We start from the raw sequence: 27560 nt of genomic DNA on the forward strand, positions 1-27560 counted from the left end.
AATTATATCAAGACTTCAATGATAGTTGTACCACTCTTTGGAAAATATTACATGTTTTTTTTTTAACATTACATGTTTTTAGATCGGCAAAGATATTAAATATAGGAAAGCTCTAAACAATGCTATGGATTGTCCAAACGGAGAAAAGTCACTGCTGACTGCAGCTGAGTTCATCTGATTCTAATAACCACCCCCCCACCATGAATTATATTAGATATTTCAGTCTTGTGTTCAAATTTAGCCACTGATCTGATCTTTGTTACTAAACAGTGTAACTTGCCCGGCTGTGTTTCCTCACCTGTCCTAGAGCACATTGGATTAGATAAATTCTGAAGGTGAACATTCTATGAGCTAAAATCATCTGCATTATGTATTCATCTCTTCAGTTAGAAGACCCCTGTGTGCAGGGAGATCCCTATAATGTAGTATACACAATGACCACAGTAACTGTGAACATATTCAATTCCTTATTGAAGACTTTCAAATGATTTTTTGAAAAGAGCAAAATTACATTGATAGGTTTTTTTTTACATAGGTTGTTAACAAGACATCCATTATTTATTTATTTATCTATCTATTTATTTATTTATTTATTTATTTATTAAGTAGGTTTCATGCCTAATGTGGGGCTTGAACTCATGGCCCTAAAATTGAGAATCATATGCTCTACTGACTGAGCCAGCCAGACACCCTAACAAGACATCCTTAAATAAAAATAAAAACACTAAAAATAAAGAGCTGGGCAAACATATCAAACAAACAAACAAACAAAAAACAAAAAAGAAGTAAGGTGATAAGATCAGTATCAGAGAAGACAGAATTTGAGGCAAAAAGGTAGGATAAAGAGGGATATTTTATTTTTAAAAATGTATAGTCCACCAAGATGTTATAATAGGTTATAAATATTTGTGGACAAAATATATAAAGCAAAAATTGTTAGAAATACATAAAGAATTTGACAAAACTGCACTTATAATGGACATTTTTTTTTTTAATTTTTTTTTTTTCAACGTTTTTTATTTTTGGGACAGAGAGAGACAGAGCATGAACGGGGGAGGGGCAGTGAGAGAGGGAGACACAGAATCGGAAACAGGCTCCAGGCTCCGAGCCATCAGCCCAGAGCCCGACGCGGGGCTCGAACTCACAGACCGCGAGATCGTGACCTGGCTGAAGTCCGACGCTCAACCGACTGCGCCACCCAGGCGCATAATGGACATTTTAATATTCTTCTGTATTTATACAATACAAAGAACGAAATGAAATGAAGTTTGGATTACATATAGTTAGAAAGCTTGAATTAATAGATACACGTAGGACTTTGTATGCAACAAAAACCTCTATTCTTGTCAAATAGAGATTTGAAAGGTAAAAATTACACTGTCAGTTTCTGACCACAGTGAAATAAAACAAGAAATTAAGAAGAAAAAACTTTCCTCCCATCAAATTAAATTATTTACAAATATTCATACAAATTAAATTTTTTTTAGTGTTTATTTTTGAGACAAAAAGAAAGAGAAAGGGACAGAGTGAGAGTGGGGGAGGGGCTGAGAGCGAGGGAGACACAAAATCTGAAGCAGGCTCCAGGCTCGGAGCCTGTACGATAAAAGCTGTACGATACAGCATTTATCAGACAAGAACTAGGTCAGCACAGAGCCCAACACTGGGCTTGAACTCATGGACGGCGAGATCATGACCTGAGTCAAAGTCGGACGCTCAGTCGACTGAGCTACCCAGGTGCCCCGAAATATTCATGCAAATTTAAATGAAAGAGGAAATCAAAACTGATATTATAATTTAGACATTAATACATTAAAATACACAGTAAAAGATGTATTCACAGGAAATTCATAAAATTAAATGTTTTTATTAATAAACACGAAATGTCGAAATAAAGAAGGTAGAAAGAACAACAAAATAATATGAAGGCAAAAGTAAGAATTGTTTTCTGCCTCTACCCAAGTAATTCAAAACTTTTTGCATTTAAAATAAATGTCAATTTAGCAGAATATAAGATCTGTCTCCATTTTCGAAGTAAAATAAGAAACTCAGGGGCGCCTGGGTGGCTCAGTCGGTTAAGCGTCCGACTTCGGCTCAGGTCACAATCTCGCGGCATGTGAGTTCGAGCCCCGCGTCGGCTCTGTGCTGACTGCTCAGAGCCTGGAGCCTGTTTCAGATTCTGTGTCTCCCTCTCTCTCTGACCCTCCCCCGTTCATGCTCTGTCTCTCTCTGTCTCAAAAATAAATAAATGTTAAAAAAACATTTAAAAAAAAAAAAAGAAACTCAAAGATCATTATTGTATGGGGACTACTTCACACTATGTCCCCCAAATTCTCCTGGGACATGAGTACTTTCACTTTCCTTTGCATCCAGATGTACACAAATGGAAACTTCAGAAACACTGGTCTCTTTCTTTCTTTTTTTTAAAAAAATTTTTAACATTGATTTGTTTTTGAGAGAGAGAGACAGAGTGCGGGCAGGGGAGGGGCAGAGAGAGAGGGACACAGAATCCGAAGCAGGCTTCAGTCTCTGAGCTGTCAGCACAGAGTCTGATGTGGAGCTCGAACGTATGCACTGTGAGATCATGACCTGAGCCAAAGTTGGACACTTAACCTACTGAGCTATCCAGGTGCCTCTCTTTCTTTCATTTTTTAAATATTTATTTTTATTTTGAGAAAGGGAGAGAGAGTGTGCAAGTGGAGGAGTGATAGAGAGAGAGAGAGAGAGAGGGAGAGAGAGAGAATCCCAAGCAGGCTCTTGGATCCTGTGGTAAAACTGGCTCCTGTTAGATGATGCAGGACCTGTCAGAACCAGGGTAGAGGGTTGGGAGGGTGGGTCAGAATGGGGAAGGTGAAGACTGGGAATCTAGACAGACATTCAGGGATAGTTAGTTGAGACATGGACAGACATATGGCAATGTGTCTGTCAATTCACCCAAATGAAATTAGTAATCAGTTGACTTACAGATAGAATTAACAAGATACAAGAATCATCCAAACTGTCCTCTAAGGACTATCCTTTGTTGAAGGCCATGGCTCTTCCTATGCTCATCTCCACAAAAAGGTGCAGGTCCAGATAAGGACTGACAGTCTGCCGTAGCAGAATCAGGATCAGTGGTTGTTAGAGGATCAATAGGCAAGCAATTAGCCAAGATCTGAGTGCTAAAAACATCAGGAAGAACCTGCTAGCATGAATCAGGAACTGGATTTTACAAGGGATTATTGCAGAGCTGGGGCTGAAGAGCTGTACGATACAGCATTTATCAGACAAGAACTAGGTCACAAGGAAACATGGAGTACAGAATTAAAGAAAAGAAACCTTCCAGGCCTACTTCACATTGAATCAGTCAGACCCAGGGCTCCTGCTCACCTTGTCTTGGCCTTGGATGGTGGCTCCAGAGTACATAGTGCAGATGAACCTGTAGGCAGGAGTTCCAGAGATTATGAGGTAAGGGTAGCAGTACTGTAAGGTCAGGATCTTAACTGTGTTCAATTGTGTGAGCTTCTCAGATAGCATCTGTATTTCCTAGATAAGTCTAGTTGCTGAACTGAGCTCTGTCTCTGGGTGACACTTCTTGTGGTATGTGGGAGGATTCTGCATACCCCTGGCCTCTTCCAGGAGCTGACTTGTAAGCAACATTCAGATCTTAATAGATGTCATTTCCTCCCTGACCCCAGAACTCTACTAGGTGTCCCTCTTGTGTGCTCCCTTAACACCCTGACATGGCACTATCACACTGTGACATAGTGGCCTGTTTTCTGCTGCATAGGCTCCATTGTTTGCATTTAACTATTGTAAATTAGTGTACCAATGAGTCTGAATGTGATATCCTTTGTATAGCTGTGTAATGTTGAGATTACTTATGAAAATGCCTAAATGAAACTTTTCACCCTTGGATATTATATGGAAAGTAACTGACCCATTGTCTAATTTGTGTGGTGTCAAACCGCACCCAGTGTTTAAACCAATCCCAAGGGGAGCCTGGACAGTCAAAATATCACAGCAGGGTAGGACTGCCAAAGGGGAAATTTATAGCTAAATGCCTATATTAGAAAAGAAGAAAGATCAAATCAATTACTTAACTTCCACCTTAAGAAACTAGAAAAGGAAAAGTGAACTAAACCCAAAGGAAGTGGGAGAAATGGAATAATAAAGATAAGAGTGAAAATAATATAGAAAACCAATAGAAAAATGTAACAAAGTGAAAAATTGTTTCTATGAAAACATCAAGAAAATAGACAAACTTTTACCTTGACCAAGAAAAAAAAGAGAGAAGACAGACGTGACTGAAATCAGGAATGAAATAGGAATATTGCTACCAACCTCACAGAAATTAAAAGAATTATAAGGAAATATTTGAACAATGTATGCCAATAAATTAGGTAACTTAGATGACATGGAAACTTCCCTAGAAAGACAAAAATTACTGAAACTGACTCAAGTAGAAAATAGAAAATATGTGTGTGTACATAAACATTTTTTCTGGAAGAGTATTTTGTTAGAGCAGTTTTAGGTTCACAGCAGAATTGAGAGAAAGTGCCAGAGATTTCCCATATGCTCTCCACCCCCACACATGCACAGCCTCCCCCATTATCACCAAACCCCCAGCAGCAGACATTTGTGACAACTGTTGACCTACATTAATACATCACAAACACCCAAAGTCCATAGTTTACATTAGGGCTCCCTCTTGGTTACCTTCTATAGGTTTGGATAAGTTCATGACGACATGTTGCCATCATTATAGTATCATGCAGAGTATCTTCACTGCCTCCCCAAATCCTCTGTGCCCTGCTTATTAATCCCTCTCTCCCACCTAATCCCTGGAAACCTTTGATCTTTTTACTGTGTCCATAGTTTTGCCTTTTCCAGAATGTACTGTTGTTGGAATCATACAGTATATAGCTTTTTCTGTGCTTCTTTCCCTTGTTAATACACATTTAAGCTTCTTCCATGTCTTTTCAAGGGTTGACAGATCATTCTTTTTGGTGCTGAATAATATTCCATTGTTTACTCACCCATTCACCTGCTGAAGGACATCTTGTTTGCTTCCAAGTTTTGGCAATCATAAGTAAAGCTGCTATAAACATTCATATGCAGGTTTTTGTGTGGATATAAGTTTCTATCTCCTATGGGTAAATACCAAGGAGCTCAAGTGTAAGATCATATGGGACAAGTATGTTTAGTTTGGTAAGAAACCCCCTGTCTTCTGAAGTTGCTGTCCCATTTTGTATTCCCACCAGCAATGTATGAGAGTTCCTGTTGTTCCACATCCTCACCAGCATTTGCTGTTGTCAGTGTTCCAGATTTGGTCATTCTAATAGGGGGGTAGTGGTATCTCATTGTTTTTGGTTTTGTTTTGTTTTATTTTACGGGTAATACTCAAACTTTAATGTAAATATAATGTACTTTAAAAAATCAAGATACTGTACAATTTTTCAGAAATCATTTACTCATATGCTGCTCCTTGGTTAGATTTCAGAACTACCCAAAAACTTTAAGGGTAGACTGAAGGGGAAAAAAAGTAGATTCTTTCTCTCTTGGTAGCCTTTTTACATTTATTTCTCACATTCTTCCTACACATTCAGGCCTATAAGCCTTGCCCCAGTACTACCTCTTCTGGATCAAGTCATCTGGGCTCAGGCCTTTCTGTCTCCCCTGCATGCTGGCAGTGGCTATGTGCTCAAAGGTCCCGGGGTTTTAGTTGTTCTGTTCTGGTTCCTCTTGATCTTTTTGGATCCTCTCTAGAGTCTCATGGCTCATGGCCTGTGTTGGGAAGGACAGCTTGTGGCCAACCTGGTTGAGGAAAGCTTGTGCCTCTTTGAATCCACAACACCCACCCATTTCTACTGTGAGACGGCCAGCCTTCACAGAGTCATGTAGTGATCCCCCCATGCGCTGTCCCATACCCTTGTGGGTGGTGGGCTTGAAAGGCGCTGGTACTCTCTATAAGGCAAACTGTGTTCTTGGGGTCCATAGAGTGGTTGATTGTCAGGTGCATCATTTCAAAATGCCCCCAGTGGAGGTAACCACCACCCAGTGCCAAGATTGCAAAAATGCCTTCTGTGAATTCAGTAGCTTCAATAGAAGGTCCCCATATGTCACTCGAGTATTTGGGTTCTCTTCTCATTTTTGGCACAGGGGTGCCCTTTCAATAAATCTAAGCATGGGCTTTTCAGGAATGGAAACATCCTTAAAAGTTGGCACCAGGAGCAGAGTCTTTAGGCCAGCACAGGCAGGCAGAGCTGCTCAAGAATCTGACAGTGGTGCTCACATGAATGGCACCTGGGCACAAGCCAGCAGCCACCACATGGCCATGGCCACCACCGCAACCACCTCCACTGGGCACGGAGGGCAGCACCCTAGTGCCACACTGGAATCAGCACAGGGCTGCCAGTATCTCACTGTTTTAATTTGCATTTCCTGATGTCACATGATGTTGAGCCTCTTTTCATATACTTATTTGCAATCTTCTTGGAGGAGGTGGCTGTTAAGGTCTTTGGCCCATTTTTTTAATCAGTTGTTTGCATTCTTACTAAATTTTAAGAGTTTTCTCTGTATTTTTTTGCACATTATTTATATTTTGATTAAAAGTTAATATTTTATCCACTTGTTTAAGACAATATGAGATAATATCTATTGGCCTACTATTGACATATTTTTATTTTTATTTATTTATTTATTTATTTATTTTTAATTTATTTATTGTTTAATTTACATCCAAGTTAGTTGGCATATGGTGCAACAATGATTTCAGGAGTAGATTCCTTAATTCCCCTTGCCCATTTAGCCCATCCTCCCCTCCCACAACACCTCCAGCAACCCTTTGTTTGTTCTCTATATTTAAAAGTCTTTTATGTTTTGTCCCCCTCCCAGTTTTTATATTATTGTTGCTTCCCTTCCCTTGTGTTCATCTGTTTTGTATCTTAAATTCCTCACGAGTGAAGTCATATGATATTTGTCTTTCTCTGACTAATTTCACTTAGCCTAATACCCTCTAGTTCCATCCACATAGTTGCAAATGTCAAGATTTCATTCTTTTTGATTGCCAAGTAATACTTCATTGTATATATATGTACCACATCTTCTTTATCCATTCATCTGTTGATGGACATTTGGGCTCTTTCCATACTTTGACTATTGTTGATAGTGCTACTATAAACATTGGGATTCGTGTGCCCCTTTGAAACAGCACACCTGTACCCCTTGGATAAATACCTAGTAGTGCAATTTCTGGGTCATAGGGTAGTTCTATTTTTAATTTTTTGAGGAACCTCCATACTGTTTTCAAGAGTGACTGCACCAGTTTGCACTCCCACCAGCAGTGTGAAAGAGATCCTCTTTCTCCACATCCTCACCAACATCTGTTCTGTTGTTGCCTGAGTTGTTAATGTTACCATTCTGACAAGTGTGAGGAGGTACCTCAATGTGGTTTTGATTTGTATTTCCCTGATGATGAGTGATGTGGAGCATTTTTTCATGTGTCAGTTGGCCATCTGGATGTCTTCTTTGGAGAAGTGTCTATTCATGTCTTTTGTCTATTCCTTCACTGGATTATTTGTTTTTTGGGTGTTGAGTTTGTTAAGTTCTTTGTAGATTTTGGATACTAACCCTTTATCTGATACGTCGTTTGCAAATATCTTCTCTCATTCTGTCGGTTGCCTTTTAGTTTTGCTGACTGTTTCCTTTGCTGTGCAGAAGTTTTTTTTATTTTGATGAGGTCCCAATAGTTCATTTTTTCTTTTGTTTCCCTTGCCTCTGGAGACGTGTTGAGTAAGAAGTTGCAGCGGCCAAGTTCAAAGAGGTTTTTTCCTGCTTTCTCCTCTAGGATTTTGATAGCTTCCTGTGTTACTTTTAGATCTTTCATCCATTTTGAGTTTATTTTTGTGTATGGTGTAAGAAAGTGGTCTAGGTTCTTTTTTCTGCATGTCACTGTCCAGTTTTCCCAGCACCATTTACTGAAGAGACTGTCTTTTTTCCATTGGATATTCTTTCCTGTTTTGTCAAAGATTAGCTGGCCATACATCTGTGGGTCCATTTCTGGGTTCTTCATTCTGTTCCATTGATTTGAGTGTCTGTTCTTGCGCTTGTACCATACTGTCTTGATGATTACAGCTTCGTAATATATCTTGAAGTATGGGTTTGTGATGCCTCCAGCTTCAGTTTTGTTTTTCAGGATTGCTTTGGTTATTCGGGGTCTTTTCTGGCTCCATACAAATTTTAAGATTGTTTGTTCTAGCTCTGTGAAGAATGCTGGCATTATTTTGATAGGGATTGCATTGAATATGTAGATTGCTTTGGGTAGTATTGACATTTTAATAATATTTGTTCTTCCTATTCAGGAGCATGGAATATTTCTCCATTTTTTTGTGTCTTCTTCAATTTCTTTCATAAGCTTTCTATAGTTCTCAGTGTATAGATTTTTCACCTCTTTGGTTATGTTTACTCCTAGGTATTTTATGGTTTATGGTGCAATTGTAAATGGGATCGATTCCTTGATTTCTCTTTCTGTTGCTTCATTATTAGTGTATAGGAATGCAACCAATTTCTGTGTATTGATTTTATATTCTGTGACTTTGCTGAATTCATAGATCAGTTCTAGCAGTTTTTTGGTGGAATCTTTTGGATTTTCCATGTAGAGTATCATGTCATTTGCGAAGAGTGAAAGTATGACTTCCTCCTGGCTGATTTGGATGCCTTTTATTCCTTTGTGTTATCTGATTGCTGAGGCTAAGACTTCCAATACTATGTTGAATAACAGTGGCAAGAGTGTACATCCCTGTCATGTTCCTGACCTTAGGGAGAAAGTTCTCAGTTTTTCCCCATTGAGGATGATATTAGCAGTGGGTCTTTCATATATGGCTTTTATGATCTTGAGGTACGATCCTTCTATACTAACTTTCTTGAGGGTTTTTATCAAGAAAGGATGCTGTATTTTGTCAAATGTTTTCTCTGCATCTATTGAGAGGATCATGTGGTTCTTGTCCTTTCTTTTATTGATGTGATGAATCTCATTAATTGTTTTGTGTATATTGAACCAGCCCTGCATCCCAGATATAAATCCCACTAGGCAGTGGTGAATAATTTTTTTAATGTACTGTTGAATCCAGTTGGCTAGTATCTTGTTGAGGATTTTTGCATGTATGTTCATCAGGGAAATTGGTCTATAGTTCTTTTTAGTGGGGTCTTTGGTTTTGGAAGCAAGGTAATGCTGGCTTCATAGAAAGAGTTTGGAAGTTTTCCTTCCATTTCTATTTTTTGGAACAGCTTCAAGAGAATAGGTGTTAACTCTGTTTTAAATGTTTGGTAGAATTCCCCTGTAATGCCATCTGGTCCTGGGCTCTTGTTTTGGGGAGATTTTTTGATACTAATTCAATTTCTTTACTGGTTATGGGTCTGTTCAAATTTTCTATTTCTTATTGTTTCAGTTTTGATAGTTCATAGGTTTCTAGGAATTTGTCCATTTCTTCCAGATTGCCCATTTTATTGGTGTATAATTGCTCATAATGTTCTTTTATTATTTTTGCTGAGTTGGTTGTGATCTCTCCTCTTTCATTATTGATTTTATTTATTTGGGTCCTTTCCTTTTTCTTTTGATCAAACTGGCTACAGGGTTATCAGTTTTGCTAATTCTTTCAAAGAACAAGCTTCTAGTTTCATTGATCTGTTCTACTATTTGTTTAGTTTTGATAGCATTGATTTTTGCTCTAATCTTTATTATTTCCTGTCTTCTGCTAGTTTTGGGTTTTATTTGCTGTTCTTTTTTCTAGTTCTTTGAGGTGTAAGATTAAGTTGTGTATCTGAGACCTTTCTTCCTTCTTTAGGAAGGCCTGGATTTCTATATACTTCCCTCTTATGACCATCTTTGGTGCATCCCAAAGGTTTTGGGCTGTGGTGTTATCATTTTTATTGGCTTCCATGTACTTTTTAATTTCCTCTTTGACTTTTTGGTTAGCCCATTCATTCTTTAGTGGGATGTTCTTTAGTCTCCAAGTATTTGTTATCTTTCCAAATTTTTTCTTGTGGTTGACTTGGAGTTTCATAGTGTTGTGGTCTGAAAATATGCACAGTATGATCTTGATCTTTTTGTAGTTGTTGATGGCTGATTTGTGTCCCAGTATGTGATCTATTCTGGAGAATGTTCCATGTGCACTCGAGAAGAACGTGTATACTGCTGCTTTAGGATGAAATGTTCTGAATATATCTGTTAAGTCCATTCGGTCCAGTATGTCATTCAAAGCCATTGTTTCCTTGTTGATTTTTTGATTAGATGATCTGTCCATTGTTGTAAGTGGTGTGTTGTAGTCCCCTACTATTATGGTATTGTTATCAATGACTTTCTTTATGTTTGTGATTAATTGATTTATATATTTGGGTGTACCACGTTGGATCATAAGTGTCTTTAATTGTTAGGTCTTCTTCGTGGATAGGCCCTTTAATTATGATATAATGCCCTTCTTCATCTCTTGTTACAGTCTTTATTTTAAAATCTAGATTGTTTGTTATAAGTGTGGCTACTCCAGCTTTCTTTTGGCAACCATTAGCTTGATAGATGGTTCTCTATCCCCTTATTTTCAATCTGAAGGTGTCTTTAGGTCTAAAATGGGTCTCTTGTAAACAGCATTTTCTTATCCATTCTGTTACCTTATGTCTTTTGATTAGAGTGTTTAGACCATTGACGTTTAGAGTGAGTACTGAAAGATATGAACTTATTGCCATTATGTTGCCTGTAGAGTTGGAGTTTCTACTGGTGTTCTCTGGTCCTTTCTAGTCTTTGTTGCGCTTAGTCTTTTTAGGTTTTTGGGGGTTTTTTTCCATCTTTTCTCCCCTCAGAGAGTCCCCCTTATAATTTCTTGCAGGGCTTGTCTAGTGCTCATGAAGTCCTTTAATTTTTGTTTGTCTGGGAAACTTTTTATCGCTCCTTCTATTTTGAATGACAGCCTTGCTGGGTAAAGAATTCTTGGCTGCATAGTTTTCTGATTCAGCACATTGAATATATCCTTTGCTTTTTTCTGACCTGACAAGTTTCTGTAGATAGGTCTGCTGCAAACCTGATCTGTCTTCCCTTATAGGTTAAGGACTTTTTTTCCCTTGCTGCTTTCATGATTCTTTCCTTGCCTGAGTATTTTGTGAATTTGACTATGATATGCCTTGCCGATTGTTGGTTTTTGTTGAATCTAATGGGAGTCCTCTGTGCTTCCTAGAGTTTGATGTCTGTGTCTTTCTCCAGGTTATGAAACTTTTCTGCTATAATTTCTTCATATAAATTTTCTACCCCTTTTTCTCTCTCTTCATCTTCTGGGACCCCTATGATTCTGATGTTATTCCTTTTTAATGAGTCACTGAGTTCTCTGATATTTATTTCATGCTCTTTTGCCTTAGTCTCCTTCTTTTTTTCTGCTTCATTATTCCACCTAAGTTTGTCCTCTATATCACTGATTCGCTGCTCTGCCTTATGCATCCTTGCTGCTATGGCATCCATTCAAGATTGCAGCTCAGTTATAGCATTTTTTATTTCATCCAGACTAGGTTTTACTTCTTTTATCTCCACAAAAAGGGATTCTAATCTATTTTCAACCCCAGCTGTGATTCTTATTATCGTAATTCTAAATTCTGGTTCAGAGATCTAGCTTATATCTGTGTTGATTAAGTCCCTGGCTGTCATTTCCTCCTGTTCTCTCTTTTGGGGAAAATTCCTTTGTTTCATCCTTTTAGAGGAAGAAAAGGAATTAATAAAGTAAAAAAAATTTTTTTAATTAAAAAATTAAAAACAACACAAGGAAATAAAATAAAATATACTAGATCCTAGGTGTGTTTTGGTGTGGTTGTTGAAAGAAGCTTGACAGATTAGAGAAAAAAGGGAAAGATAAGAAAAGAAAAAGAAAAAAAAGGGAAAACATTTGAAAATTTAAAAAAATGAATACAATAAAATAGAATAAAATGAAATGATGAAAGTAAAATAGGATTTTAGAAATTTACAAAAAAGAAAAAATAGAGTAGAAAAAATTAAAGAAAAATCTTTTTAATAAAAATGGAAAATAAAAATAGATTTTTTTCTTTCTGCATTCAAGAATAAGAAAAGAAAAAAAAGAAGAAAAATTGGATAAAAAGGCCAGAAAACAGAATTAAGTATGATTGAAATTACATCTGGTTTCCCATAGAAGTCAAACTATGAAGCATTTTAGTCTGTAAACTAAGCAGGTGGAGAGACTTGTGTTTGTCAAGAGTGTTATTGGCACAGTTGGGCAGAGTCTAGTGTAACACTCTGTTCTCCACTAGATGGTGCTGCTTAGCTTACTGGGGTGGATTGCTGTGGCACATGTAGGCATGTATGCACGTGTGTGGGACGAGTGAAAATGGCATCACCCAGCTACCCAGTCTCTAGTATCAGAACTCTGTGCTCTCCACGACTGGCAATCAAGCACCCCTCCTTTGTCTCCAGCTTCCATCCACTCCCCACTTCTACACTGTCTGTGACCAAGCCATTAGGCGGCACCTTCCTCCTGAGTTTTATCTCAGATGTGGCTGTGTTTCCCAACCCCTCACTTCTGAGGGACTATGTCTTTGACCCATTCGGACCCTCTTGGGGAGGGTCTTGCTGAGCAATGGCCAGGTGCTGGCCCAGCGCCAAGAACAGTTCACCAGACTGTGCTGCTGTTGATGCCCAGAGACAGCAGCTGGGTGCCAGCCCGCCCCAGAAAAAGTTCACACAATCTTGTACCAGCAGCATTTCAGGGTTTATGGAAAATCACAACACGCATCCGGCACCAGGCTTCCCTCTTCACGTCCTTGTCCCAGCACCAGTGAATGTGGTTGTTCTCCAGGGTCTGCTGGGACCTTTGCCTATGGGATGGCTGCACAGCCTCCACCAAATGTACTCCCAGCAGGGAAATGCCTCTCCCCGTGTGGCCCTTGGATCCCTCAGACCTCAATCTCTGCTCTTGGGGATTCACCCTTCCCACCAGAGAACCACCAGGTATCGAGCTGCAGAGTTTCAGACTCTGTGCTCCCCCTGTTTATAGAGTCTTAATGGAATTTAAACCCTCTCCTTTCTCCTTTCTCCCTTTTTTGTTCAGTTCCTGCGTCTGTTTCCACTTTTCCACTTTCTCTCCAGCTGCTTTTTTTTTTTTTTTTTTTTTTTTGGCGGGGGGTGTTTTTCCCATACTAACCCCTTGTCTCCATCTTCTCTCCACATACAAAAACAGCTCCCTGCCCTCCATGGCTTCTCTCTCCCCCACTTCCCCTCTCTGTGCCATGTACCTGATGAGTTCTGTGGTTCAGGTTGTGCAGATTGTGGTGTTAATCCTCAAATCAGTTTTCTCGGTGTGCAAGATGGTTTAGTGTGGATCTGGCTGCATTTCAGAGACCAGAGAGGCAAAAAAAAAAACAAAAACAAAAACAAAAACAAAAACAAAACTTCCATGCTGTTCTGCCATCTTGGCTGGAGTTTTCTGTATATTTTGGATAACAATCCTTTATCAGATGTATCGTTTGCCTATTTTCTCCCTGTCTGTAGCTTGTCTTCTCATTCTTTTTGACACTGTCTTTTGCAGAACAGAAGGTGTTAATTTTAATGAAGTCCAGCTTGTTAATGATTTCTTTCATGGGGTTGTTTCTAATTTTAGTATATGTGCTGCCGAAGCGAGCACTCATGGGGTTGTATCTAAAAGTCATCACTGTACCCAAGGCCATCCAGGTTTTCTCCTGTGTTTTCTTCTAGGAGTTTTACAGCTTTGTGTTTTACATTTGGGCCTGTGGCCCATTTTGAATTAATTTTTGTGAAGAGCGTGTTATCTATTTCTAGGGTTTTTTGGTGTGTGTGTATGTTTTGCATGTGGAAAATATTTTCCTTTTAAGATAGTTTTACATGTTCAATGAAGGTACAGAAGAAGTATAGATAAGCAAAAGAGGAAATATCTGAAGATAACTGATACCATTTTGAAGTGAAACCTTCAGACATGTGCACACATGTATGAATGTAACAAGATGTTAAAATGGGGCTCTTTGTACTTACTTTTGGCTGAAGCCCTAAAAGCTGGTAACAATAGACACCCAAGGACCACATATCCCAAATATCCTAACTGAGATGCTGTGACTCCTATTCAACTGATACAGGGTAGGCAGAGAGATTATGAAGCAGGTTCTGCCAGATTGAGCAATCACCCTACTAGCTTGTAGCAGTGAGGGCTGAACTGCAGTGAGAGAAAATTCCATGGAGAGCCTTGTTGGTGGCCTGGGTCCCATGCCACCCCTCCCAGGGGGAGAGGAGTGCATCCCTTCATCCCAAGCCAAGTGAAAGACCCTTCTGGAGACCCACTCAGAGAACTCAGAGAGCTAGATGTGTGCCTCTTAGAGTTTAGGGACTGGTATCTGCCTTTTACCAAGAGATGCCCATAGGTAAGAGATTATAGTTTGTAGCTAAGCCTAAGTCTGCCCAACAGAAAGGAGAAAGGACTGCCCTTCCTCAGTAGCAGGCAAAGATATGTGAGCATCACCAGGGGCCATGGAATGTGAGGAGGGAGCTGGCCTGGGTTGTTTTAAAAGGGAACAACACCACGGGACTCCTGAGTGGGAGGGAAAAGGGCCCAAAGGAGAAAGTTAGCATGGCCAGACCACATGGGCTGAGGGAAGAACTGGAAGCTTCCAGCTGCGAGAGAGGTGGCATGCTCCACAAAGAATCTTGGGAACAGCCTGCAAAAGCACCTGCGAGAGAAAGAGGCTGCAAAGGTGCATGTGGCACACCCACAGGAGCCAGTGTTGGTCCAGGACTGTGCCTGCCATTGAGGACTGCCCTTTCTGCAGTCCCATCCCAGGGGCTCAGCCTTGGAGGGGTGGAAGGCAAAGGGAAGAGGAGCGGCTATGAGAAGGAAGACACAACGACTAACCCTTCCAGAATTCCAAGCTCACAGCAGCTCTGCCTGGAGAAGTTTCCCTTCAACTAGAGAGAAGTTCAGATTGCACTGGATGCTTTAATTACTGAAGTAAGACTGCCCAACTGACTGAAAGGACCCAGAAAAACTTTGAGACCTCCATGAAATTTCATCCATGGGCCACAAAAGGACAAATCCAGAAAGCAGGTTTGAAGTAAATGTGGGAGAAAGAACACAGTTGCTTTATTATTGCACTTGTGCCCATGTTGTTCAACAAAATAGTAATGAACATGAAAATTATTTTTTAAGTATATTTATTTATTTATTGTGAGAGATAGAGTGCACAAGTGCAAGTGGGTGAGGGGCAGAGGGAGAGAATTCTAAGCAGGCTCTGTCAGCATGGGGCTCAAACCCACAAACCCATGAGATCATGACCTGAGCTAAAATCAAGAGTTGGACGCTTAATTGACTGAGCCACCCAGGTACCCCTAAAAATCATTTTTAAATAATCATTGGATCATATTGGATTCTTATATAAATAAAATGACTAATACATGTAGAGCTCCTAGTACATAATAAATGCATTAATGTGTTATCTATTATTATTAATAATAGTGATTTTTTAACCTTCCTTTTTTCATTTAATGGTATCCTAAATATATTTTCACATCAATAAATACAATTACCAGACTGTGAGATCTGCATTGTCTGTTTATTCACTAATGTATCCTTCTATTTACAACAGTGCCTGGCACATAGCAAATAATCAATACATAATTGCTAAATGAATTATTTCAAGTGTCTGCAGTGTTGTTGCATGGAATGTACTATAGTTACTGATCTTTTATTATTGGTTAGAAAACATTGGAAACGACCCTATCTAGGTATTTTCCAATCTTTCATGGTTATAAACTAGCCTCTCACAAATATCCTTGGTTTTGTATCTTTGTGTAGATCCTTACTTATTTTCTTGGTATAAATTCTTAGAAGAGGAATTACAGGGTCAAAGGGTATAAATGTTTCATTAAAACCTTGAAAATTGTTGCCAAATTGCCCTCTGGAGGGATTTTGAGGCTAAGAAAGAACTAGGAATTTCCAAGTACAGAGATTTTTTTTTTTTTAATCTTTGCATATCTCTGGATATTTCCCAGTTCCAAGAGTTTTGGCATGGCTTCAACACAAGAAGAGTTTCTTCAAGGTTGAAAATAAAAACATATTTCAGGAACTTATTCTAGGGCATAGTTGACTGAGTGAAATGGAAGGAAAAACAGAACATTTGCCAATAGAAGCGTGGTGAGTAACTCCTCAGCCCAGGAAGCCTCAGCTTGGAAGAGAACAGATTCGTCTCCAAGCATCACAGTGAAGAATTACAAGTCAAAATACAACTATTTATTGAGCACCTACTAAGTATGGCACTGCACTGACCACTTTGGAGTGCAGTGGCCTGGCTCTGCCACCCTCCTGTCCCCTCCCACCGTCCCCCGTGCCTGGACTATAAGCTCTCCTGGGAAGAATGTTTGTTGACTTCATCTTGCATCCCTGGCACACAGCAGGAGAAAGGCAGTAGATGCAGTACATATTTGTGAGACTGAACAAAACTCTTCTAGGAAAATTCTAGAGGGATTGGCACAAACTTTGGAAAACAAACTTACACACATATACTTGAATAACTAATATCAAATGTGAGACACCAAACCACTGTCATCTTGAGCTCTCATACTAGAAGCTCAGGCAGATTTTAGGTTCTGAGCCCTTTCTCAGATTGATCTGCTGTCCCCAGATTTGTTCAGTACTAGGGTCTAGTCAGAACTGATCATCGTAATGAAGCTTCACTCTGCTCCCTTGTGTGAAATAGCAAACAAAAATTGAAGCCATTAAAAGCTTGAGACCTTGAGCCAAACAAATCAAAAGGTTGAATACCTCTCCTAGGACCTGTGTGTTGAATGTGCATTTGGTAGGTTCCCTGGATACTGTCAATGGGTAAAGCAATATGGTAGAAATGGCTGGCTGCCTACCCAATGTTTATTCACTCCTGCTTTCTACTGTAGAACCCGATATTATTTGAGACAGCAAAGCACCTAGCTAAAAAACTACATTTCCAGGCCTGCTTTGAGGACAAGGGTAGCCAGTGAGATATAAAGGGAGTTGCTGGGTGGGACTTCTAGCAACATTCCTAAAGGAGACTTATCCATCTTCCTGACTTCCTCCCTTCTTTCTTCTTCATACCCAGATCACAGACACAATAACTGGAGCTCCAGCAGACATTTTGCTTGAGGATGTTAAAACAGAAAGGGTAGGAGACTTGAACAGACCAGCCCAAGACTGCCTGCTTCCAAATTTATTTTACTTTAGAGAGAAGCGAACCCCAATACTGTCACTTGAGGACTCTTCACTAGAGGCCAAAGGTAATTGTCAGTGGAATGACTTTCTATGGGGTGAAGGGCACAGTAGTACCCCATAGGAGCGTTTTGGAAATTTGGGGATATATTTTTTATTGTCACAATAAATGGCACTACTTGTATTTAGTAGACAAGAGCCTGACATGTCTTGTCCCAGGTATTCATGTAGATTTAAAACAACAACAATAAAATGTTTATAATTACCTGCATCTTAAACATAATTATATTTTACAAATAAATAAAATGTATTTTTTGCATGGTTTCTGACATGCCCAATTTTCCAGGAATGCAACTGCCAAGTAAAATAAGAGTTTTGTACTGGTTTTTTGAACTTTACAAAGATTTGTTCACTATTTGCAAAATTACATCACCAATAGCAACACTCATTGCATGCAATGTAACACATGATATTGATCTAAGTTTATAGTTGTCCCATTCATGGTGAATGTACGAATAATTACAGCACTGACTCCTTTGTTTTATCTTCTAAAGTAGTTGGGCCCAAGCATTTCCATGCTGAAATACATATTAATTTATTACAAATAACCTCCTTTTTATTTCCCTTTGAACCTTTCCAGTCAAGGCATTATGCCAATTTTACTTTTGAGAAGGTCATAGTATCTATACATTTCACATCAGGATCATAAAGTGCGTTCCAATAAGTGGGGAGGAGGGAACTGGTCTTGACAGTGCTTGTTGTCCTCACTGATGAGACTCCTACACACTCAGCCTCCATCTGCCTTCTTTGCTTTAGCGTGAAGAAGCAGAAAGGACCGGCAGTAGAGAGCTGAGTGTTTGGGGTCTGCACGTCAAGCGAAACAGGCATGTGTTTTACATTTGTCTGTGACAAGCCTGACTTTAGGCATAAGTGCAGAAGATGTATCATGCAACATTGCCATTTGAGAGCCAATTATCTCTGAGAGAGTTGAGTGTTAATCCATGATCCACCACCAACAACTCTGTACACATTAGTTTATCAGAGGACACAGAATTAGGACAGAATTCTCTGTTGACAGAAAGGGAGGGAGAGCAAGATACAGTTCTAGAACTCCAAGGACTCAGAGAGGAGAGAGAGGAGAGGTAAAGAAAGCACAGTGGCCATCTGGGGGTAGGGGAAGAGTGCCAGGTGAAACAGCACGGCCAGGACCACTGAGGGGACCTGCAGCCAGCATGGGCAGCCCACTGTTGGCCGTGGTCACTGCTCTGGAGTGACTGAATTAACTACATCTCACACTCCTTAATTGGAGCAGATAATTGGCGAGCTGGCTTTGTGCACAGGAAGTGTGTGCGGTTGGATTTGGCAGAGTGGAACAGGAAGAATAGGGACCACCTGATTTCATCTTGTGCCAAGGAGGGCGACACAAAGCGGCAGTGTCTCCTGTGGAGCTTGGCCCAGGCAAAGCTGGGGGACAGAGAGCCCTGTGCAAACCAGAGGGTGAATGGGATCTTCCTGGGAAGATCGCTGGAGCAGATGACAGTCAGGAGCTGTAGGACTGGGCTCAGTGATTAGGCTGCTTTTTGACTCTGGGCAAGGAATTTAACCTCTCTGTGTCTGTTTCCTCGTCTGTGAAACAACTGAGGAAATAAAAATCCCCCTTAAAATCCTGTCACTCAGTCCCATCCAATCCACAGATGCAGCTTGAATGCCTCCTCTCGTGGGTAGAATTGTTCCTGGGGCTGTGCCTGCTTCCTCCACACCCTCCACTCACCCACCCGCAGGAGTAGGAGGGGTGTGACACAAATATGAACAATCCTTGGCGGGGGGCGGGGAGGTGCGGTTCTTATCTTTACCTTCTCCCCAGATATCTCAACCTAATTTTACTTCAGTCTGGGAGATATCTTGGTCAAACCTCCTGACCCAGCCCTTGACCAGTCTTTTTTCAGAAGTGCCCAGGATAGGGACTGGTTAGAGAGGGCTGCTGCCAGGACAACAGAAAGCAAACACTGGTGAAGGTGTCATCAGTTCTGAGGATGTGGTAAGTGAGGTATTCACCTGATGACCATCTCGTGACTCTCATTCCTCTTTTCTAGCTACTTTTTGGAATCTTCATTCTTAGAAAACCCTTTGTTGTGAAATGTGCGTAGGTTCAGAAAGGGAGGGAGGGTCGGTCAGCAACACTGGCCAGTGTGAACTCTAGAACAGCATTTCCTTTCACAAGATTTGTCCTCATTTTGCTCCTGGCTTAGTGCTGGTTTAGGATGACTGTTTCCTGGGGATTTCCAACCTGAATAGCAAGGAGCCAGGCCCCAGTTCACTCCCACATTGAAGACAGAGACAGCTGCATTTCTTGCCTGACTTTTTCTTTCCCATAAGTGGTAGACAAAGGCAGTCAAGACACTGAGCTTGAGTTACCTTGGGTGAGTCTCTTCACTTCCCTGAGTATCATTATAGCAAATGAGGCATTTAATAATATGTATTCTTAAGGGAAATTTGCAGACAACTTACCAAAGCACCTCGGATACCCATTTGTAACAGACATTATTATTTTTATTATTTTGCTTTTTGTTCAAAATTTCTTTCTCATATTTAAAGTATAAGTAAGCATTTTCTTTCAGTGAAATCATTTGACCTAGAGCTATTCATGAATATTATTACCATTCATTAAAAATGTTTAAATTCAGAAATGCATTAGTATTTTTATTAAGCTTGGTCATCACACATAATTTAGTCTGAATTATACACACTGTAATCCCATAAAAGTGGTAAAGTGTAAAAAATAATATGGCCTCACTGCAAAAATCATCAAATAGCTACAAAGAGAAAATGAATCAGAAAGTTTCATGTTATTCCCATGACTAACCTGTAACAGATTTGTTCATCAGAGAATCCATAATAACATTTTCCTCACCGGGCTGTTGTGATGGCTCAATAAGAGTATCAAGTTATTGGTGCCCAATAGGCACCAATAGGCATAATAAATGATACTTATTAATATGTTTATACCCTCAAAAACAGAATACAGCTATAAACAGGCACACATGCATGCACGTGCATGCACGTGCACACACACTCACACAGACACTCTTCTGATTCTTTTATAGACAGTCCGACTGGTAGAGATGGATGGATACTATCTTCAGAGTGTGAGCACAACAGGTAGTCTTCTATTTTTTGCCTTTGAGGTATGGCCATTATGTGAGATGAGTAAATATCCCCGAGTGCCCCTGAGAGTCCAGCCCTGGCTAGGTCAGCTCCTGAACTCACACTTCCAGGCTAACTTGGGACACAAACTTCATAAGTGTGAACAACAATCCAAGATTGCATTTGAATGACAACTGGATTTTGCAGGGTAGTTGGAGTTTGGACTTCATGATCCATTTGGAACAGTCTATGGGTCTGTGCTAAAGTGAAGAAAGGATTTGTGAAGAGGTACACATGTGCTCTGGCCTTGGGGGAGAAGAGAAGCCACTCATGAGATCAGAAGCAATTTAAAGGACAAAAAAAAGTCAGCTTCCTCTGGGAGAGAAGGACCAGGTGGCTGATGACAGAGGTATATGGTGTTATAAAACATGGTGTCTTGGGATGGTCTGCATTGCTTTGGTAAGAGACAAATTTGTGAGTCTTGTGTTGGCCAGCCACCAACATGGGGTTCCTCCTACTCCCATCACGTACACTTTAAGGTGTTACTTAAGTTAAAAGGTTGGATGTTACAGATAACCCCCAGCCACGTGGATTTTCAACAGCAAACTGGTGGGTAAAGTTTACAGGTTGTTGTTTTCTGTCTATTCGCCTTTCCTTTTTCTTCAGGCCTCTTCCTCTACCTAGAAATGAGGGCTTGGACTAAGGAAGGGCTCTGTGCTCTGTCATTTACATGGTAAAGTGAATCAATATGGCCAGTCGGTAGGTATGTACATACATCCAGTGAGGTACACTAGTGCGTGCTGTGCAACTTGAAGAACCTTTCCATGGGTACACCCATGCAAACACCCCCCCCTAGACTGAGAAGTAAGAACACTTCCAGGACCTTCACATTGGCATGAGGATTTGAACCAAATTTTTATATAATAAATGTATTTGTCCTCTGGGAAAGACATTTCACATTGGGAGATAAGTAGGGGGATGGGAAGAGGTCTGTAAGGACAAGACTCCCATCAGTTGGATGATTAGTTATTGAAAAAAACATGGACAGTGTGTCTGTGTTCCATGATCCAGGTGCAAGGCTGGCCTTGGAACCGGTGCCATGACCCGCCATGACCCTTAGACTCACCTCTTCCTCTTCTCTCTAGCTTCACCACCACTGTCCCAATGAGACTCTTGATGTGTCTCCTAGACCAGTGATACAGCTTCCTGGCTGGTCTCATTGCCTCCAGCTTCTCCACATTATGAACCTAATCACATACTTCTCTGCTAAAACCCCATTAATGGCTCTCCAATGGCCACAGCCTGGGTCCTGGCCCCTCTCCATGGTACACCTGGCCAGGAGCCTCTTTTCCAGCCCTGTTTGCTGCCTCCACCCACATAACTGGCTCACTGTCCACATGACCTTTTTTCTTTGTCCTAAATACAGTGTGTGCTTACATACATGGTTTTCACATGCTGTTCTCTATGCCTGGAATGCCTTTCCTCATATTCCCTTGCAAATCTTCCACTAAACCTCAGAGCCATTCTGTACTGCTTTCTTTCTCTCACACCCCACATCCACTCTGCCAAGATTTCAATATATCTATTTCAGAATACTCCCAGAATCTGTCTAGGACTTACTGTCTCCACTACTGCTAATCTCTGAGACTGTCTCTCACCTTGATCATGATACTAACTTCCTAAATTTCCCCCTGGCTTCTGTCCTTGCCCCCCCCCCCCCCCCCAGCCTGCTCTCAACACAGCAAGAGTCACCTTCTTCTTCTTCTTTTTTTTTTAATGTTTATTTTTGAGAGCAAGAGAGAGAGAGAGCATGGGAGAGGGGCAGAGAGAGGGAGAGAGGGGATCCCAAGCAGGCTCCAAGATGTCAGCACAGAGTCCGATCCCAGGCTTGATCCCATGACCATGAGATCATGACCTGAACCAAAATCAAGAGTCTGGATGCTTAACTGACTGAACCACCCAGATGCCCCCCTAGAATGACCTTCTTAAAACAAAAGTCAGATCCTGTCATACCTCTGCTCAAAACTGTCCAAAGCAATGATGGGCCACTGCAGTGGCTTGTTCCCAAACACTTGCTTCACTCTGGTGCCACTTTCCTTGGGTCTTTTTTTTTCTTTTTCTTCCCATTTTAGTGAGATATACTTGATATACAGCACTGAATAGGTTTAAGATGTACAGCCTAATGAATTAACTTACATATATTATGAAATGATCACCACAATTAGTTAAAATCCATAATCTCATATAGATACCAAAAAAGATAAAAGAAAAAATGTTTTTTTCTTGTGATGAGAACTCTCAGGATTTATTCTCTGAACAACTTTCAAACATATATAACAGTGTTAGCCATAATCATCATGTCATAACTTATATCCCCAGTATTAATTTATCTTATAACTACAAGTTTGTACGTTTTGACCACCTTCTCCAACCACCCTATTACCCCACCTCCTGTTAACCACAACTCTGATCTCTTTTTCATTAGTTTAGGGTTTTGATTTTTGGATTCCGAATATAAGTGAAGTGGCCTAGAACCCACTGGTTTCTCCACAAATGGCTAGACAGAACCAAGGGCCCAGGAGACTCAGCTCCCAGGATCTGTAGAGCACATGGCAGTTTAGAGCAATTTCCAGCCTGGGGTCTTCCCCAGGCAGAGGCTTCTGAAACTTGCATGTCTGGGCTTCAAGAGCTGGGAGCCTAGGAGGGGTGGGGAGGAAGGCTTCTCTGTCTCTGTGAAGCCCCTGGCCATAAAGTCCGGCTCAATTTCTGCTCTGCTGGCCCAGCCTCTCCAGGACAATGAAGGGGCTATGCTGTGCGGAGAGGAGTGATTTTCTTCCTTTCCCAGCCATCAAGTGGGGAAGAAGGGTCCACACCCTAACTCTAAGCCTCAAGGGAGTACAGGAAGTCCCAACACGTCCTGTAGAACAACTTAGTAATTTTCCAGTTACTAATTTGCCTTACCTGTTCTGTTCAAACAGGCTAATTGTTTCCTCAAAAAGGCTCAGGTGTAGTGGGATGAGGTCACCAGAGACATGCCTAAACAATTACAAACACTGGTCATGGGTGTGCCAAAAGACTGCTAACCGGCTACTCAGACTGTTGGTCTGATTTTCTCTCTCCTGAAGGAAATTCGGTGAGGGCGCGCCTCCTGGTGGTAACATGCGATTATGCCAAGCAGAAGAATCATTCTGGGTAGCAAGTGACTCCTTCCCCTTCCTTGGGTAGGAGAACAGCTGGGCGTAGGTGCTGCCTTTGGAATGTTCTCAGCAGGGCATATTAATGTTATTTCTCAATAGCTATTTATTGATTGAAATATGAAATAAATGTGATTAGTATAATCTATTCGTAGTTGTGATCTTCGAAGGTGTGAATTTTAATCAAAGCAAAAAAATCTGCCAAGGCAAAAAAGAGGGAAATAGTGATCTCTGGCTTGCTAACAAAAGAGAACATAACTTTGAGGGCTTCCATATATTTTCTGCTTTTTTTTAACTCTCTGCTTTTACATTGTGGGCATTCTACTCTCTATTTACTTAGAACAACTCAATTTTGTATTATAAAAAATTTCAAATATCCACAAAAATAGAGAGAAAAGAGCAATAAATCCCCATATGCTCATTACCCAGGTTCTGGAGCTATCAAGGTTTTGTCATACTCACTTTATAGAGTCCATTAATTTTTTCTAGTTGCTTTTTGCCCCAGATATCATGTTACTCTAAATATTTCAGTATGCCCTTCTAAAAACTGGGCATTTTGTTTCATAACCACATACCATTATCATATCTTAAAACTTCATCATCCCTTGTACACACGCACCACAATTTGCTTATGCACACTCCTGTTGCTGGACATTGGAATTGTTTCCAACCTGAGCTACTGTGAAAAAAAGCTGCTATGAATATGTTTGCATCAATCTTCCTGTGGACATAAGTTTTCATTTCTCTTGGGTAACTTCCCTGGAGTAGAATAACTTGTCACAATGAATGTGTATGTTTAACTTTGTAAGAAAACCCAGTCTCTTCCCCTGAGCACTCCCTTTTTCACCACTTTCCAGTAGTAGTAGTTCTGCATTCTGCATATGCCCAGCAGAATGAGGTGACAGAGCCTCCCTGAGGTGTCACTTAACTTGTCCCTCTCACCCCTGGGTTGCCTATAAACTAGACGTTTGGTCTAAAACCTGGATGAGATTCAGTTTAAATACTGAATGCTTCAGATTTGGCACTGTGTGCTCCATCTTATATCTCATTGGAAGGCACAGAAGTGACACGGTTTCCTCACTCTTAATTAAGACATTAAGGCTGATCAGTAGAGGGGTGCCTGGGTGGCTAGGTCGGTTGAGCATCTGACTTTGGCTCAGGTCATGATCTCCCTGTTTGTGGGTTCCAGCCCCGTGTTGGGTTCTGTGCTGACAGCTTGCAGCTCAGAGCCTGGAACCGGCTTCAGATTCTGTGTCTCCCTCTCTCTGCCCCTCCCCCACTCATTCTCTCTCTCTCTCTCTCTCTCTCTCTCTCTCTCTCTCTCAAATATAAATAAACATTAAAAAAAAAAAAAAAAGACTGATCAGTAGATCCAGGAGGGTGGCGGCCTGATCCTCCCCATTAGCCCTTCATCTAATGGTTTCAAATGATCTTTGCCTTGAATTTTTGTTAGGAATTGCAGAATGTTGCTTTTTTAAAAAATTCTATCAACCCTCCACATTTATTGCATGGAATTCTTCTGTAAAAAGAGACTTCCTTTAACAACGTTCTCTCACTGTTGTATAGGACAGGCAGGAAAAATACTTAACTATTTGTCTCTAATTTTCTAGTGAAAATTTTTAGTTTGGCTTATTGATTGTTAGAAACTTTTAAAAAGCCCGAGACAAGAAAAGTTCTCCCAGTCAAGTACTACTCCAAGCATACAAATAAGAATCCCCTCACCTTGCTTAGAGAAACAGAAACCTGATATACAGGAACACTTGGACTTGGAGAGATTGTGGGCTAAAGGGTAATAATGGTAGTGATAACAGTTACTAACATTTAAGGAACATTTCCTATTGATTTAAGTTCATGAACTAATAATGAAATTTAACTCATTTTCATAATAAGTAAATAGTTACACCGAAAATAATAGTGCCAGTCATTGTGCAACCCAAGGGGCCTTATTCTAGTTACGTTTCACTTTTTTGAGAGAGAGAGAGAGAGAGAGAGAGAGAGAGAGAGAAAGAGAGGGAGGAAGGGAGAGGGGCAGAGGGAAAGAGAGACAGAATCCTAAGCAGGCTCCATGCCTAGCACCCAGCCCAATACGGGGCTCCATCCCACGCCCCTGGGATCTGGGATCGTGACCTGAGCCAAAATCCAGAGTAGGGCTCTCAACTGACTGAGCCACCCAGGCCCCTCTAGGTTTCACTCTTTAACCCTGACGAAACCATGGATTGATTTCTGTATTCAGTTGGCATTTACTAAGCCCCCATTCCTTTAGGAAAACAAAAATAAATTAGACCCTGATGCCATGAGGTCTCAAAGGGCCTAGCAGATGAATTTTGCCTCAGTGGTTCCCTGGACTTGTCTTGCACAGACGTTAACAGACTTTGTGATGAGACATACAAGGAAAACGCTGAAGTTGGAGGCGACACCCTAAAGTCAGACACCACCTGCCCCTATGCACAGGTGGCAAATGTATAACTGGCTCTGGTGTCAGGGGGAAGCCCGGATTAGTAGTATTTGCCTGTTTCCCATCATAAATGGTAAATACTCCCATAGTGGCCAGTTTCAAGCTACCTGCATGAGGTCGCTGAATGCAGAATTTACAAACCTATGCCTTGTACACCATTATATGGTATCTTCATCATACAGATACAATGAGAGTAAATAATTTCAAAAGCACAGACACTGGTTAAATACAGTGAAATAAAGAAGTGATGAGTTTTAAGTATTTATCTTTGTAATATAACTTATTTAATTATATGTTTATATAATTTAATTTTTTTTTTAATTTTTTTTTCAACGTTTTTTAATTTATTTTTGGGACAGAGAGAGACAGAGCATGAACGGGGGAGGGGCAGAGAGAGAGGGAGACACAGAATCGGAAACAGGCCCCAGGCTCCGAGCCATCAGCCCAGAGCCTGACGCGGGGCTCGAACTCATGGACCGCGAGATCGTGACCTGGCTGAAGTCGGACGCTTAACCGACTGCGCCACCCAGGCGCCCCTATATAATTTAATTTTTAATAATGGCTGTGTTTAATAACTGGCTTGCACCATTTCTGAACATTTAACAGCCAGCTCTGACAAGTTAGTGTGAGCCTGCTCTAGCACACCACTGTTTCACCCTTTGTAATACGGCAGTGTAGACATTGTGATATACAATATGTGCCTGGGGACTTGGAATAATATGGCTTTGATGATGCTCTGAGCCTGGGATGGTCAATGGACTCAGGGCACAGGAGAAGAAAGGAACTAGGTGTAGCATTATGAGTTCTTTCCTTATCTCAGCAGTGGGGGTTATTTCATTTCCTGTTACTGGTATAACAAATTACTCCAAGCTAAGTGGTTTAAAATAACACAAATTTATTATTTCACTGTTCTGGAGGTCAGAAGTCAGAAAGGGGTCTCACTGAACTAAATTCAATGGTTTAGCAGAGCTGTGTTCCTTTTTATTTTTAATCTTTTAATGTTTATTTATTTTTTAGAAAGAGAGAGACCAGAGTGCGAGCAGGGGAGGGGCAGAGAGAGGGAGATCCAGAATCTGAAGGCTCCAGGCTCCAAGCTGTCAGCACAGAGACAGACGCAGGGCTCAAACCCATGAGCCTTGAGATCATGACCTAAGCTGAAGTCAGACACTCAACTGACTGAGCCACCCAGGTACCCTGAGCTGTGTTCCTTTTGGAGGCCCCAAGGAGAATCTTTTTTCTCCTTTCTCCAGCTTCTAGAGGCCACCTGCATTCCCTGGTTTGTGACCACCTTCCTCCATCTGCAAAGCCAGCAGTGTTGGGCCAGTGCCTTGTCACACTGCCATCTCTCTGGTTCTGTCTTTGGCTAGCTGATTAGCAGCCTCAATTTTCCTTTGCTATGTAACCCAACGTATACATAAGTGCCAGAAACTAGAATGTGGACATCTGGGAGGCCATTATTCTGTCTAGCACAAGGATGTTGAGAGATATTGGCAGCTAGCTCTGAACAGATTGCAGCCCTAGAGGCCTGCCGGAGAAGGTGCTTAGAGCCCTAGAAGGTGAGAT

General features: G+C 40.8%; 1 pseudogene; it reads right to left on the bottom strand.

The window, feature by feature from the left end:
- Positions 1-5511: 5511 nt before the first annotated feature.
- On the bottom strand, positions 5512-6309 carry LOC125936321 (39S ribosomal protein L16, mitochondrial-like; annotated as a pseudogene).
- Positions 6310-27560: the final 21251 nt, after the last annotated feature.

This window comes from Panthera uncia (genome assembly GCF_023721935.1).
Source record: "Panthera uncia isolate 11264 chromosome A3 unlocalized genomic scaffold, Puncia_PCG_1.0 HiC_scaffold_11, whole genome shotgun sequence".
Taxonomy (NCBI): domain Eukaryota; kingdom Metazoa; phylum Chordata; class Mammalia; order Carnivora; family Felidae; genus Panthera; species Panthera uncia.